The 13,664-nt window shown below is 32.1% G+C and overlaps 1 long non-coding RNA gene across 1 annotated transcript; it reads left to right on the top strand.

Moving 5' to 3' along the window:
- Positions 1-813: 813 nt before the first annotated feature.
- On the top strand, positions 814-12,681 carry LOC149771218 (uncharacterized). Its single transcript, XR_016418389.1, has 5 exons — positions 814-979; positions 2,566-2,706; positions 3,115-3,166; positions 4,151-4,223; positions 9,246-12,681. It is a non-coding gene; the product is annotated as an uncharacterized LOC149771218 (long non-coding RNA).
- The last annotated feature ends 983 nt before the right edge of the window (positions 12,682-13,664 follow it).

The following is a 13,664-nucleotide window of genomic DNA, read 5'->3' as shown; positions in this document are numbered from 1 at the left end:
TTTGAAAATGTTTTCACATCTTAGGTACGCATTTTGTTTTAAGATATCTTTTAAATGTGGGTGTCATTAATAACATGATGTCGTTTCAAAATTTAATGCATTTTATCAATCATAAAAATTCGAGTCGAAGTTGAAACGAAACTAGTGATTATCAGGACGATCAAATTAAATGCACATTTAGAACGATTGGATTATGTTGATTTGTCTTCCAATTCTTGTGATTAACTCTATAACATGGACTTTTTACTTTACTATCGCACACTTAGTGCATAACTTGCTTTTGTGCGACAAACATCCCCGTTGTCCATAATTCAGACTTTTCAGGCTTGAAACCAATGCTCAGTAAATAATTGCGTATTCCTAAATATGTTAAGAAAAGAGATTGAGGAAACACGTGCATCAAGTATTTTTCAACGAATGAAGGAGACAATTTACGTATTTCGTTGGAACAAAGTTAACAGTTTGTTGCTCGTTATAAACAACAAGAACCCTTGTCAATTTCTGTCTCAACAACATACGAGATACATGACCAAAAAGAAATCAATCGATGTTGGTTAAATGGTATGCAAAATAACATGAACAATGCATCTTGTGATGAAAATATGTGATGTACAAAATACACAGAAGTATAATTGTCTAGTTGGGCTTGTTAATGGGAAACGTGTTACATATCTGATATTAAAAGTTCTACAATGTAATGCTTTACTGCTTGAAATGGTCGAATTGAAAGGTAAACTAAACAGGAGTGGGTAATATTTTAAATTCTTTCCGGGTGTCGCATTCTCAGCCTTCCATTTGCATCGTTATTCAGCTGGGTGTCGTCTCATCGTATTTGAGTGGCTGGTAGATTATATTCACGCCCAGCATAGACGTGGAGTGTCCATATAATACGTCTGTTTCGGGACTATTGACACAAAGGTATCTGCTGCTTAGAAGACAGTATTTGTTCCGCAATACTGCTAAGGAACGCGTTCATAAGGTGAGAAAAAATGTACTTTGCATTTCGAATCCGACAGTTTACTCAATCGATTTAAGATAGCAATGTTCACATTTTGTCACAATCATTATGTTTCTTTTTGTAAATGAAGTTTCTCTCCTGTTAGTCAAAGTTATTTGCAATCGACATATTCATGTTGATATTTACAGTGAAATGTCATGTCTTTGCTTGGTTCATGTGGTGGTTTGTGCTGAGTGAATACAATATATATAGACCAGGTTAAAGCGATACTGTTAATGTGCCGACTCAATTAATGACTGATGGCAGTATTTTACCGCGTGCGGCGGTGGATATCCAACTGATTATAACGTTTAAGTAGACCTACCCGTCTCGGTATTCGCATAAGAATCATATTTGTTTCATGCGCATTATATTCTTCATTCAGACGACCAACGTGGATAAAGATACAATTGTACGTAATGTGACCTATGCATACAATAGGTTAGATCAAATGATCTGCAAGGCTTATTTATAAGAGACTAGCTCCAACATTGGGACAGGGTATTGCAAAAATGCAATTATTAGCAGAATTAAGCGCAAATTTCCTTTTCATAAAAGTGATGACATTTAAATTGTACGAGACATACTCATTACATATGGCTCCTACATGGGACATTAATATTGCGCTTTATCCTTAATGTTCAATCGGCGTGAAAAATAAGAAGAAAATCAAACGTATTTAAATTTCTATGTCCGAACTGGCTATTGTTCATTTTTAACAAACTTCACTAGCATTATTGCTTGCCCCTTGTATATTATTATTATTATTATTATTATTATTATTATTATTATTATTATTATTATTATGGTGTTCAGAGTAAGTTTTATAAATTTTGAATTTATTTCATAGTCTAAAAATGTCAGTAATTTCAAGCACAAGTAATCATAATCCATAATGGGAAATAACATGATATGAAGTGCCAAAAAATGTTCAGTATTTAGCACGAACTCGCAGAGTTGCTCAGCGATCATTTATTAACCTCCATCAAACGGCAAAATATAGATTAGCCAAAATAGTTTCAAGAATTACATTTATTATGTTCAGTTCATGCACTATTTGCTAATTATCTTATAATATGGATAATATCATATTTGTGGATTGAATTCAGTAAATACATGTCTAGTGCGAAGAAAAAAAAAACTTTTTAACCCATATTGCTGATTTGCAAAGTGGGTTGGTATGAAGGTGATTTTATTTTAAAGTGAGCGTTGTTGATTGTTTTTGGTCTGATTTGAGACATAATATCGATAACTAAATATCAAGCAATTCATATAATTTTGATTATGTTTCATCGTCAGTGTATACAGGGGCAACAATAAAAGACCTCCACTATATAGTATCAATACCTGCTACTTCGATTATGTGTCTAGACAATAATAAACATGTAATCATAGGTTTTAATTCACTATTCGTATTGGGAATTGGGATGTGGCAGTGTGATCAATGAGAGAATAATTAGAATCTCATTAAAGATGATCATTGTCCCGGTTGTTTAACCCGTTCTATCTTGCATTATTATCTAAGTAATGTTTGACATAATTTGACTTGCTCAATGTTTTGATTGTAGATGGTACGTCAGATATTTTCCGTCTCTATTGTCATCTTTGTCATCCTCTTGCCATTGGTACTGTGCAATCATAATTTCGACAGAAGTCGCCTGAAAGAGAAAATAGAGGAGTATGACCGACACATGAAGAAAATGATGGAGGTAATTACGAGCCTATACTCTTTGTATAGTCTTCGATCATCTCGATTACCTATGCTTGAACGCATTATTTCATCATTTTGTACTGTGTTTGTCTTATGAAAGTATGCAGAATATCAGAATTATTGAACATTTGGACATGGTTATATTGCTTCTCCACACGTCAAAGCAGAACGCACACCATCATCATCTGTATTTTAAGTATAAACAGCATCAATTACAGCCATAGGAGATTTGATAATCGTAAGTTTGTATTAGTTTTGTTTTGTGTTTAGATTTGACTTCAGCAGTAGAAATAATAATTATTTGTATTGATGTTGCTTTTATTTTAGCGATATCTGTTAGTTTAATTTTAGATTAAGTGTTATTTCTGTATCTGTTATTGAGCTGTGATCTTGCTTTAAATTACAGGAGAACCAACCGTACGGTGCAAACGATGCTGCAAAGAAGTTTGCCGAAGACTGTACGTTTATATATTATATAACATTCCGTTTATTTTTGAGTGATACCAATCTTGCTGAAATTACACACGCTATAATGCTCGATATTGAATGTCTAATTGACATTTATGAATAAAAAGAAGTAATGCTCTACGACTATGACAATAATATGATACAATACATAGATCGAAATATCAGTCAGCATTCAAGAAGGTGTTATATGTCTGCTGAAAAGCATGCATACATACATGAATACATACAGACAGACATATATGCATACATACATACATACATACATACATACATACATACATACATACATACGATTATGTCAATATGCTGAATGATACCAGTAAAGCAGAGAAATGGGTAGGTGGTAATTATGTATAAGCGGTATCGACAAACGCGAGTTACTCAGCAAAACCCTTTTGTAATCAAAACAATTTCAGTTTGATTAACGTTTTCACAATCTAATTTTAATTTGCGTGGTAAAGAAGAGTTTTAAGGTTCTAAACTACTGGACATGCATGTAGTTATATTTTCAATCCATTTTGTTGTAGGTTAGATAATAATAAAGCTATAACAATTCATACTGTGAATCGTTATTGAAATGCTTTGTAGAATACATTGACTCTTTAATACCTGAGGAGAAACGATGACTTCAATCATCATTCGACACTGATATCCGTAAACGGCAATGGGCTTGCTTTCTCCTTTTTTCTTGACATTATTATTGTATTTATCCCGGCTCTAATTTCAAGTGTGTCAGGTGGAAGAAATGTCACTATATGTGTATACTGCACTTGAAGAGTTTCATGGTCATCTTTTTCTTAACTAATATATAACAATTGAGGAGGTGTATGTTTTAAATTGTTTTTGCCATTAAACACAACAATGTCCGCTATGTCAATATAACTGTATCCGTGAACAATATTTAACATATGTATTTTCGATGATATTATATTGTGCTGAAGTCATGTCAACAATTTTATTTTTCTCTCCTCCAGACGCTTATGTGAAACAAGAACTTGAAAAGGAGGAAAAGTAGTTATTCCGGGGACCCTCAGTCAGACAATAAAGGCATGTATGCATCTTTAGCAAGCTTCTGACCTCCTGTTTCCAGAGCAAACATTACCGACAAACATATTAATTGATATATCAATTATTGGAATATATGATAAATTACTGAAGCAAATGATCTGCCTTGTGTCTTTCATTAATCCTTAATTCTCAAATTTATGCAAATATTCTAAATATTAATTGCAAAATATGTCCAATTCTGGTGAAATATATATGTATTTACTAGCATTTCAAGACTTACAACTTTATGTCTGCTCGAAAAAAGGAAACGATTCTAGTCATAATTGTTACATACGTTTTGCCAAAGTCATATCCATTAAAATGTTGCATCCACTATCGTTGTCAGGGTAGTACAATGTCTTGATATCATCCATTTTAATGCCGACATAAAAATTAATTGTTCCAGAAGTACAAAATGAAATCTTGAAATAGATATGTATAAGAAAATACAATTTAAACTATGTACAAATTTTAACTTCGTCCCTTTTGAAAAATGGTGTTATAGTGTGCTTAAACTCTACCGACGTGGATTTAATTTTGTAAACAGCATAAAACCGGATGCAGCCATTGTTATAACTGGTCCTAGAAGATACACCCATTATGCTTTGTATTGTCAAAAGTTGTACTGTCAGTCGTTATGCGATCGTAGACTTCACATTAAATTTATTCACTTCTGTACATCTCAAGTTGAAAAATTCCACCCTACTGCATTGATATATGTGGAACAATTGTACCTGTATTGTAGGCATAGCCTCTTCAAATCGTTGCTAGAAAATCACTGATATTAGTTTCCTGTCATCGTATAAAAGGAGAAAAAAATATTTAACTGATTGCCAAATTCGAAATAGAAAACATGATCTTGCTACTCGTTAGTGTGAAGACCACATCAATAACAGTTGAACCCGCGCTCATGGGCATTATCTTGATGAAATATTCACTGCGTTATATAATGTCCCAAACATGTAAATACATCCAATAATATATAATGAATATAAAAGCCACATTGTCACAGATTACACTAAATTGGTATTGCTTGGTTTAAATTACCAATCTCCAACATATAGCAGGATTGGACTTCCGTACATAAGTTAGCAAAATATCATCCGATCTCTAGTGTTAATCTGATGAGACACTCATATGGTCATATCACTTCTTGACCATCAAAAAATTGTTCTTGGTATATAATTTTAAAATCATAAAGCTCATTGATACGTCTGTAAAATATTTAAGAAACATGTTTTAGAAAAGTACTAGGAACAAAATGAAGTTTGGACATCCAAAGATTATTTAAAAAAAATATGCATTGCAAAGAATTATATAAACATTACATACGTATACTTTCATTATATTCAAATACCATCCTTTCTTCGATACTATAACTCATTTCCACTTTTGATATTTAAAACTGAATATCAAGCTTAATTTTATCAATATTAAAATAAATGAATATTGAAGAATATAAGTGTAGATGGTCTGTCAAGATATTTGTTCATTTATGTATAATAATTGTATAAGCAGGGTGCCCATGAGCTACCGAGAACAATGTGGATGGCGAATTTTCTTATACTTAATACTAGCATAATTCAAAGTGTACTTATCTGAATGCTACAAAGAAGAGCCAATATACATACTGATTGGAAGAAATTTCGATAAAGATTAGTTATGTCTAGCTGGAAGAATTCACTTACAGATGGTCTATCACTATTAACTGTGTGATCAAATATGTCACGTGGAAAGGGAACTTTATTTACGTTCCGATTTTTCAGGAATAAAATGTCATCTCTCGGAAAAGGCAAACGGATTTATTTTATAATAGCTCCATATGCACATACAATTAGCTTCCTTTAACTGGACACGTAGATCTAGAACATAAAATAACACTATTTCATACACACAGTTTACACATTTAATACAGTTCACACGAGAGTGCCCTACGATAATCAATATATACCAACTATGTAATACGTTTCACCCATATGCCACCAACATATTCAAAATATATTTATTCATGGAGGTTGTAGCCGATAAAACACTTAGGTATGAAGAGCGTGTACTATTTTAGGAACAAGTATTTAATGCATTGCTTATACTGGTATGCTAACGTTCAATTAAGCATATGTTTAAATTAGTTCGGGTGTTGTGTTTCAACTGTGCAATTTACTTCATACTTCCCGACAGAAACATCAGGGACTTTATCAACCTTGATTTTAAGGAATCAGTTTTTAGCAAGATTGTCTCTTTCACCTGGAAGGAAGGTTAGCCTCACGACGATAGAATAAATTAATAGAACATTTGTAAATTTAAGATGTCAAACAGGCAAAGTTTTCTTCATTACAAATGTCAAAGATGTTTTCCAAAAAAGGAAAATAAGTAGAGTTTGAAAATCTGCACATAACCTACTATATAGCACACGTTCCGGATTATTATGCAGATAAGGCACTGCAAGATCATGCGCTCAAATAACTGCGTAGGCTCTAGAATGGATACTGTCTTCTGTAGCGAACCCATCTTAGAGAAACAATATGAAATGTCTAACAAAATTAGAAAACCATCTAAACATCGTTCTAAACATCAATAACATTGCCCCCGATTAGTAAATGAGTTGATCATTGAAGTGTCCCCCCTCAAGACATGATGCCAATTATTATACATTTTTGCTTAAATATTATCTACCCGGTATGATAGTACTATTAACTTTAAATATCAATTCCGATTAGCATTATCAAGCATTCACCTATTTCACTTACCTGTCGACATCATATTTGTAGTGTTGTATGTCACTCTCTTTATTAGTAATATTATACTAGTATTGTTATCATTAATATTATTAATATCAATACTGTTATTATAACTATTATAATACTATGGTTATAATCATTATCATTATTATTAGCATTATTATTATTGGTATTACTATTAGGAAGAAGAACAAGAACAAGAAGAAAAAGAGAAAAAAAGAATAATACATTTTGAGTTAAAAATACAACATATCAACAAAATCACCTAGATAATAGGAACACACTTTATGTTTGTAACACCTTTGACAATTATTTATGAATAATTATTTTTCCTGTTTTGTTATAGTAAGAAAATTACGATAGAACTAAGTGATATTTGATTTCAATGATATGATTTAAAATTTGATGATAAAAAGGAGAAAAATCATTTTGATATGTAGCATATACGATGGGATGAGAAGACACCACTTTAAAATTAATCTTTTTGGCATACAACGACAAGTCCATGTTGTTTAACGCTTAGATATGAGATAATCATTTTCAGTTGTAACGTATACGATGAGATGAGAAGATTCCCATGTAAAACGTCAGCTTGCAGATGCAGCTATTTGCTAGATAATGACAAATGCTTGTTGTTAATCGGTCAGATTTTCTCCAAGACAAATCCTCATCGAGATTATTGCCAATAACGACATACACAGGAACGATGAAAAAACCCACTATTTTCTTTCCGTTGAGTATCGTCTATTATTATGCACTTGCCATGGAATTTGGAAGATTTATTCTAAGTCATTGTAATATTGGTTTGCACTTTTAAAGCTAAATGGGCATTACCACCTATAACTTGTTGTTAGTTATATCTTAATGCCTCTGCCTACATATCTAAATCAGTTACTCCCATACATCACATTTCATACCAACTTATACCAACTTGAATTCGCCAACATTGAAACCAATATATTTTCATTTTACCATATTTATTTCATTCTGTAAGCTTATCGTCTCTAAACCTTGTGTTGGAGTGCATCTTAATGGGCATCAATTGTAGCTATCTGTGACGTATGTGACGTTATTCAATCTTCATCAATAATTGCTCCAATGTGTATGAATGGCATTGCTAGTGAATGGCTATGTGTTTATAATGGACATATGAAATGTTTACGATGATTTTTAGTTTGTTTCTTTTATATATCTTTGTTGTAACCTATCCTAAATTTATCCCTGAACGGACCCTAGTGCATCCAATTGCAATGCATCACAAGTTGGTAAAATGACTGATAAAGAATGATTCATGTGCGTGAGGGTATCCAGTTTCCGTCCACATCTAAGGTCACTAAACTGTATTCGTTTAGATAAACCTGTGCTAAATGCCATCATACTAGAAGTCTGCCATTGTAATCTGCGTTTATTGCTCCAGTGAGTAATTTTTACATTGGATTTCAAGAATGACTTAATCATTTTTCCCCTACACTCCCTGAATTTCGTCTCTTGCAAGTGAATTGCCATTAAGCCAAACGTAGCTAAGAGTGTTCTATATTTTGTAATTCAGTCACTCATTTTGTCCGTTCAATCACTAAAAATATGTTCAAAATGTATGACGTTATTTGTTTCTAGAGCGCTATTTGCTCTTCTTACCTTAAGCGGAATATTATATCGTACCAACAAACAAGAAACATAATCTGTTGTTTGAAAATGTACATACAATTTAGACAGAATAGAGTTAGCGAGAGATAAATGGAGCGGCAGGCAGTGAGATCGATATTATAACGATTTCCCCTTCTTATGCATGTATATATAAATTTGTCTCTAGGCTTGAGCTATTAGATAAGTGGGAATAAACTGAGACTTAATTTTATTCAATTATATAATTTAATTCAAGCGTAATATTTAAAATAAGTAACATACGGGGTGTTGGGGGGGGGGTAACAATCATTTAATTGAAATTATAGTTTGACTTTCGTACAGTCAAACAACCAACTACTTTGAGTGGTTTGACTATATTTGTCAAAACGTGAAAGTCCAAAGAATTAAATTGTTCTGAAAGTATAGATATAAATATGTCTATATAAACATAGACAGATACATAGCACACTTGACCGAACGATGAGAAATATAAGGCATTTTGATAATTTCAATTGTATTGCAATGTTTCATTCTTGTTTGCAATATTGTAGCAGCAGTATTATCAATTAGAAAGCGGGGATGTGGATTGGGAGATAATTGATTGTTGCAGTGTGATGTGTATGTATCCATAATCGTGACAAATATTTTTCCCCTTTTACAGTTTGGAACATCGTGTCTAAATGGCTTCTCTCGCAACATTTTGTGCGCACTGATGTCTAATAACTTGCATAGATGGCCATTGCGGTGCACATATCCTGAGGGAATAATGTACATGAACGAACTTACGAACCTAGTCGCATTTGTTTCTCGGTACAATTTAAATATACAGATTCAAGATATATATATAAAGAATGACGAGCCATTATATTCTGCCTGCTGTTGTTGTTGACTAGATTTGTATCTCCAGAAGTAGGATAGGATTTGTTCAAGTAAATTATGTTTAAAATGTGCTTGTTTTAGAGTCGAATTTTCAAGAAATAATAATTAAACTTAACCCTATAATTAAATTTTTGTTCTTGTTTTATTTCTGGGAGTGTTTTATGAGTTAAAATATGAGAACATCATATTAAACAATTACATTACTATTATTTGTATTAATGATATTGGTATGACTGATAGAGGTTGCAAGGGGCTAATAAATAACTGTAAATCCATACAATTCTAAAATAACAGTGACCGAAGTTCAGATAGAGCAAACGCTATTTTACATTTAGTTTTGACCGTATGATGCAAAATTAACTGAATTTCAGGTTGCGCAAGTAATATGCTATATAATAGGTTCCATAAAGGTTTACGTCGAAAATCCTTCCTTTGCAATGAAACTCACTCGAACATTCCATTTTTAAAAAATTGTGTAATAGCTATGATGATAAATCATGAAATAATAAAAAATATTTATTCTTGATTGATTGGAAAATTATAGAATATTTTACACGGAACTAGAATGCTTATTTACCAACAAGAATAATCGAAACATTGAGCAGCATCACGAAATTGCATATGTATACTGGCAGAAATGTGATGTAATTGCAAATTTTCAGACATCGAAAACCTTTATGTCTACATTTTATTCACAAAATACTAGTCTTATCCTACCATAAAGTTGGGTATTCAGGCGAGTAATGGCTCTTCACATATTATACAAACTTCATACTGCAGAAATGATTTAAAATGCTTTATTTAGATTAATTCATCGGGTGTACTTTGATTCAATGACTAAACTTTCATTAATATTATTGACAAATGTCAACTGTATGCTTTGTATAAGATTCAGTACTAATTATCAAGGTTATATTTATTTGCACTGGCTTTGATATGTAATTATTTTACAAAGAGTAAATGGATTAGAATATATGATGCTAAGGTCAGCTGGCTGCTTTCAAATAGAAGATAAATATTTCAATATATTGTCTTTCGTGTGATTATCGTCTAAGCTATGTAGCGTCAACACGTTTATAGGGGAAGTGGAATTGAAAATTGTGCAGGACTTGAAAATATTTATAAATGAAACTAGGCTCATAATTACCATTATTTATTTCCCCTAACCACGCTACTTTCTTTCAGGTTTTGAAAGAGAGGTCAACCCTTGACGGTACATTATTGTTGTAGCCAACCTTCATAATAGTCTACGTTAATGCGTATTATATTTCTGACAATAGGCGTAATTTAAGTTGTCTAAATTCTATGCGTCTATGTCACATTGCCTCTGACACAATACATGTTAAAATTGTACACGCAAACACTCGACATAACATACACGCTCAAGGTGAATACAAAGGTATGTGTGCTAAATTAACTGTTTTAAAACTAATGGGCAGTGTAATGCATTCTCTATAGATAGCTGTTTTCAATTGGAGTTATATGAAAATGAAGAGAAATAAAGTTTAGTTACATTTAATGTCTATTTCTTGATGAGTATTAATTGAATGCCCAATAATTCCAGCATTCTAAATAAGAGAACGCTTAATATGTATTTCCTTATTACATTACTTTTACAGTATTAATAACCAATTCTAAAACAAAATGCATTTTGTTATAAATTGCACTGAGAAAATACGACAGTACTCTTAAAATCAAAATCAATTTTAACACTAATTAAATTTAAACATAATTATATTTTGTGAAGATGTTGCATTTTATATTTATCAATCGACATATTTCATTTTAAGTTGTCATTTTCAAAAGTATTCCATTTCTTTTTTTTTTTAAATGAGTGATAAGCTTCGACAGGCCTACTGCGGTGTTTGCTTTCAAATGTCAGGGTTGTGGTCATCACGAAACCTACAGAAGTATAATCAACATAACCGTACCAAGTCAGCTGGAATAGTCTTCATAGTGGATACGGGCAACCTCCTGAGAACAGTTTTCCTTCAGTTAAAGCGAACATGACCTTTGATCATATGATTCCCAATTAAACGTTCTTCTGTCTTATTAATAGTGCATGCTATACATATAGTTCATCCAGGGTATGTGATTTCAAGTGATGCTAATGTGCCGAAATCATAGTCATTAATTCATTCAGTGACCTTGACACTTTGCCCCTATAATGTATAGGAATTTTCCCCACCATAGTGCAACCTATCCAACACATTTAGTAATTATATCGAGGACACCTATATTCATTTTGCACAAATCATATTTATTACTTCAGTCAGAATGATACGGAACTTTTGACTCAATTCGGTATGTTTCTTCCTTGATCCAACCGCAAGTTACTCGCAAACATGTGTAACTATAGGTGATAAACAAACCAAGTGAACTGCTATCATATGGACATGTACTAGCGGTCATGTATATGCAGGTTTTGCGCAAAGTAAATGAAGAAATATTTGCTCAGAATTGCCGAAGACAACAGTGTTAGAAACGTCATTAAAAAGAATCTGCTTGTGATTCATTTGTTCAGTCAGTGTCCTTAATGAGGAAATTTATTGAGCTAGACATATGCAAACTGAATTTGTTGTGGCAAAATAGTATCGATATGAAATAAAGGTGAAAATATGTATTAACGAGAATGTTGAAAGTTGTTTAAGGTCAGATATACTAACCCAAGGGATGTCAATTTACGTTGCTCCCGGTGTGAGCTAAACAACTGCACTGATTATATCTATTTCAGTATACACTCATAGATTTCTATATCAGAAATTTATATTAATTAGAGAATATTGCAAGGAGGTTCTACTGTATATCATACAATGCCCAATATCAACAGGAACATATCATTTCATCATAAGTATACATTGTATTATTACTGCAATTTTCCTAAAATTTATCTTCCCAATAGATAATATCAACAATTCGGGAACTTTCTGAGTTTTGCAATATATGTTCATGATTTATTACTCTTGAGATTGTATGAAAGAACATGGCAGATCAGTACCGTCACATACGCATTTCACAAGGTCAACATATGTTAGTATTACTTAGTACTGTTTGTACGTTTCAAATACTTTTCGCATCATAAATTACATTTTTATTTAATGACGTAATTCCTCCAAAGGTGGAATTCAGCATCGTTATTAACCAATTGGTCCATAAACATATAAATATTGCATAACTCGGTATGGTACCAACTACCGGAATTAAAATATGCATTTATATATCTTCGTTTGTATTGATCTTAATATCCCTACTTGTATTTTCCCGAATAAACTTTTTTTTTACTATTCCTTTATTAACCAACTGTACATATCTCAAAGTTTGGATATATTTAATGAATTAAACCAAAAATTAAACTTTGTTTCATACATGAGGTATATTTGTGTAAAGGGAACGTGCGCAGGCTTTATCGATTCAAGATAGTTGCCTTCTTAACACACGCACACATCCACAGTATATTGGGGAACAGGAACTTACGTACGCTTTAGTAGACGCGCATTTAGCTCTGGAATGGGGACCATTTTTCTTACATTACACCATCTGTTTTTTTCATGAATATCATCAATTACTTTCAGCCATAAATTGAAGGCACCGTTAGAGCTTATGAGGTAAAGTAACACACACACACACACACACACACACACACACACACATATATATATATATATATATATATATATATATATATATATATATATATATATATATATATATATATATATATATATATATACATTTGTTTCAAATGAAGAGCATTGCATCTATTACACTTAATACTCGAATCAACAAGAAGAGTCTGAAACAGTCGCCCGGAAAGAGTTACATATTTAGATACAACATAAAATACGTTTGCTTACTTACAACATGAACGCAAGAAATGCGAATGAATTAAAATGCGGAAAAGTAATGATTACTCAGTTCTTCCTTTATATACACCTAACATTGCGACTTTATCTCATAAGGATCATTATACTCATTTTTCCAAGAATTGGACTTATTCGTGTCATCTAGCCCAACATTTGGGAAGTTACTGAATTCTTTTAAAATCGATTAAAAGTTTTCAGCCTATTCAAACTTAAACTAAGGTTGTGATTACAAATCTTTTGAGTTTATATCACTACATACTTAAGGATCTATTAATAGTTCATATGTAGGCCCAAACTGTATAAAGTCATTCTGTACAATTTACCACCATGAATAAATA

This window comes from Sinohyriopsis cumingii, unplaced genomic scaffold, assembly GCF_028554795.1.
Source record: "Sinohyriopsis cumingii isolate HCF-2022 unplaced genomic scaffold, ASM2855479v2 utg002023l, whole genome shotgun sequence".
Taxonomy (NCBI): Eukaryota; Metazoa; Mollusca; class Bivalvia; order Unionida; family Unionidae; genus Sinohyriopsis; species Sinohyriopsis cumingii.
This window is presented reverse-complemented; position numbering and strand designations above follow the sequence as displayed.